General features: G+C 37.4%; 1 long non-coding RNA gene across 1 annotated transcript; it reads left to right on the forward strand.

The window, feature by feature from the left end:
* The first annotated feature begins 273 nt into the window (after positions 1–273).
* Positions 274–3,311, forward strand: LOC135154077 (uncharacterized). Its single transcript, XR_010293516.1, has 2 exons — positions 274–649; positions 3,137–3,311. It is a non-coding gene; the product is annotated as an uncharacterized LOC135154077 (long non-coding RNA).
* Positions 3,312–4,366: the final 1,055 nt, after the last annotated feature.

Genomic DNA, 4,366 nt, shown 5'->3' on the forward strand with positions numbered 1-4,366 from the left:
CCAACTCTGGCACTGTATTGAATATGTATGTTTTTATCTTCAAACTAATGGTAATCCTATAATACCAATATCTCTGTCTATAGAATATATTAATATTGATGGACATGAGGTTTCATTGATATGTAGCCATATTTGAGTGTCACTCTCTTCGTGATTGTGTATAAGATCATGTCTATCTACTCCTTCTGGCGTTACAATAGCTCCTGGCCATTCACTGGTCGAGTCGGTACCAACATGAAACCCCCTGATGTTATAAATACCTGTGTGTAGCGGCATAAACCACAAGTGGGCTGAAAGTCAAGACTATATATTTAACCTTCATTAATTCATGTTCTGTTTCCCAAATAAGGTAAAGTCATTGCCAGTTGGTCACTGGGTATGTTTTCTGGCCTAGTAACAAGGTTGTTTATGATAATGTCAATTCTGGTTGGTCAGCCACACCCTGGTCAGACCAGGGGTGCATAGTAACAATAAACCCATTGGTCAAGACTTAGGCTGGTATGCAAATTAGCCTAAGCATCTCAGGAGGGTGATAAGCCCTTTGCATCTTCCACCTCAGAAGGAACAAAAGTTTCATTGCAACAAGTTGTGCTGTTATACATTCGATCAAAATTTACTGATATTGTGAAACCAGGAGGTCAAACAATCGGTAAGTTCTCATATCTGATATGTAGAATATTGTTATGTTTACTAGATTAATATTAAACAAGTTACGGTATGTCAAGTTTGTACTGTATATACAGTATATATTTCAAGTTTCAGACGGATAAGTTTATCTTTGTACTGAGTCTCTCACTCTCTCTTTCTCTCTCTCTCTCTCTCTCTCTCTCTACCTCTCATTCTTTCTTTGCTACGTCATGCCAGAAGTTGTATATGAAATTTATTGTTGAGAATATTTAAGTAGGTAACAAGTAATATTGAGTATTCATTTGTGAATTTTATATATGTTTTACATCCATAATTCTATATGTTGCTAATTAGTTTTTGGCACTACACTGGTTAGAAGTATACTGTATGGAAGAAGAGGGTATGTGTAATCCTCACTGAGAGTATACAAGCTGTACAGCTAATAAGCAAACAGAAGTGCTTTGTTAAGTGATGGTTTCAATGCCACTGGTACTGAGAGTTATTAATGTGTATAGGCCCATGGTCAATGCTATCCCAAAGGAGATAGTCTTGTTTATGGCATAGCTTGAGTAGAGGTGTGTTCAGACGGGTTATTAGTTATACAGAATTAAGTTTATTAGGTGGTCTGTCTATGACAGATCACCTCTTAATTTCGTCAGAATTTTCTTTCTTTATTATTTATTTTTAGCACCTATGTTTGTCGCCAACTTTTCTCCGAATTGGCTGAATCAATTTGGCTGATTTTTCTGTCATATATGGAGTCTATCATAGAGACGGCATACTAAGCTTTTCAAGGTCATCTGGTCATGATTACGTCATCTACGCGCCATTTTGTAAAATTCTCAATTTGATCATATCAACATAATGGATCATCAATAATCAACCATATTTACATCACATAAACTTTAGGTCAAAGGTCATCTGTCAATGTCATCAAAGGTCATGTAAAGGTCAAGACGCGCGCGTACGCGCGCGTCAAAGCCAAAAAAATTCTCCAAATGGCCTATAAATTTTTTTGGGTACGTTTCAAGTCATTTTAAGCATTTCAAAAAATTTGCGCGCACGCACGTATGCGCGCGCGTTTCCGCGCGTAACGCCATAACGCATCACAGAAACACAGTTTTTTTTACATCATTGCATTGATGATATAATTCTGAGCAATTTGATACCTTGATCAACCTTCTATGACCATTAATAACGAAATTAACACCCGTTAAAGTTTGCAGCACGTGTGCGTGCGAGCTCTCTTTATAGGCTATATATGGGCAAAAACATGCCTATTGAAAATTCACTGTAGCCCTTTAAATAGTCCGTTGACCCCCAATTTTTTTTTCAAATGTCGATAGAATATGAGTTGTAGATTTGATTTCATGTCACCATTGTCTCTCAATTTGATCATGACGTCATCAAAACTGCGTTGGAAATCAAAATATCCATTTTGCTTGTTATGACGTCATAACAATTATGCAAATTAGGCTCTAACTCCGTGAATATTAGTCAATTTTCGCCCAATTTTCGATATGTTGTAGCTTAGGTCTTACTCTTTCTGAATTATTGCCTTTATTTTTCATTTTAATGAACAGATCATCTTGAAAAATTGCAAATAATAAAGGCATGTCATTTTTACTCATTTTGCGTGTAATCTCTATGGGACATGACTTTTTCTCAAAACTAGATTCTACATTCCTCTATTTCGTGAGCTATATCTCCATTTTCTTTTGTCAGTTGTCTCTGAGCTTTCAATATGTTGTAGCTAAGATTCTCAGCTTTCGGAAGTGTGCCCTCCATTTTTTGATCAGATACCGGGATCATGCCCGTTTTTCGCTTGCAAAGTTGGATTTGCAATTCTCAAATTTGCTTACGTGTAATCTCTATGGGGAATATCGTGGCTCAATGGATAACGCACTTGACTTGCGTTCTCGGGGGCGCAGGTTCGAGTCCTGGGGGTGAACAAGATGATTTTTTTTTTTCATTTTTTTTTCTTTTTACCACCTCGTACATGATCCGTTATGATAATTAAAAGGTATGAAAGTTAAAATTTAGCAAGATTTAACAGATTATAATAACTTTTTTCATATCACTTGTATTTTCATATATCAAAGAGACCCTTTTCACAGTACTTTATCATCTCCCGTCTTTCACAAGTATTCCATCCATAATGAACATTCCGTTGTCATCATGAAGATCATATTGATCTGCTTGAACATGGTAATAGTGATCATGATGGCGAGAATAAGGACAGACCACCTAATTCGTCCGCATGACGAATTAAAATCTAGTTGTTTTAGCATTAGTTATGATTTATTGCTATTGACTTTCATGTTATTATGTATATATCTATACCTTCTGTTTTTTACTAGTTTTATTATAACAATTAGATGAATACCGACATGGTTATAAGATGATAATAATCTCTTTATCCATCAGAATATTATGATCATTCTTTCATGTAAATTTCTCTATGTTGACGACATACTAATTTGCAATTACACTTTCATTTTTATTGCAGCGAACCACCAATTGCTCGCTCACTCACGTTTGTCAATTACTTCAAGTTATTTATCGTTCTGTTCTACTTCGCCATTTCTTATGTTTCATCGATCATTTTATTTTCGCGTTGTGTGAACACGCCGTTATTTCGTCCGCCAAGTTTACTGTTATTATTAAATGGATGTCTTAACCTACATGACTGTGTGATTGGACATTTATCTTTGGAGTGTGCAGGTGCGTTCGGATATTGACTATCCACGAGCCTAAGTTAATCCTTAGCTGTAGCTTAACCGTGCAAGAAGCTACATAAGTTCGCGATTTGTTTTTATAAGTTTGTGATTCTTCTCTAAACTTCACGATCGCGGTGGAAGACTGGATAAAGTTCACAATAGCTTTAATTGGAACGTTGATCATATCATCATGTCAAGTAACGGTGCTAACGAAGGAAAGCCCCAGTTAATGCAGTCATGTCGGGCTTATGCTGGGAGCCTTACAAAGAAATATAAAGAACTGGAGGTGCTCATGTTAGATCCAGAAAACCTCGACAAAGTCACCGGAAAGGCGGACCAGTTAGATGATGTATTCATTAAATATACAGAACGCTTTGGTGAATACCACAAGATGCTAACTGGGGAAGAGGCTGATAAGGTACTGGAGGACTTTGACGCAAAGCGAACTAACAAGGAATAATTTGATGAGCGATTATCAGTCTGGATGAAGGAGGCCAAGGAGCATTGCCGGATGATTGCCGAACCCACAAAGGAGGATGACGACTGCATGTCGCTAAGGTCCTCAGGGAGCAACCAGTCTGTCCGGACAACAAGCTCAACAACTTCATCGAGGCTGAGGGACGCGAGGATCAAAGCCGAGGTCGCTAAGTTGAAATTAGAACAGATAAAGGAAACTCAACGCCTAAAAATGGAACAGTTAAAACTCGAACAACAAATTGCGAATGTTGAGGCAGTACATGGGGTTCAAGAGGCTGAGATTGAATGTAAGTTATTGCCAGAAGACGAAGAGGGAGGAAATGATGTCGCTGGTGAGGTAAGTGCCTCTAAGATCGGATTGAATCCTGATGTTCCCCCATGGACTGGTAGTATACGTAATGATGTAATGATGCATGTACCTCCTAAAAGTAATTTAGAGGTAAAAGATATATTCAGTGTTGTGGACCTGGCAATGAATATGCCCAAACCAGAGTTTGTTTGTTTGTTTGTTTGATTTTATTTCTGCGTTCACAATACATTAT

This window comes from Lytechinus pictus, chromosome 5 (assembly GCF_037042905.1).
Source record: "Lytechinus pictus isolate F3 Inbred chromosome 5, Lp3.0, whole genome shotgun sequence".
NCBI classification, from domain to species: Eukaryota; Metazoa; Echinodermata; class Echinoidea; order Temnopleuroida; family Toxopneustidae; genus Lytechinus; species Lytechinus pictus.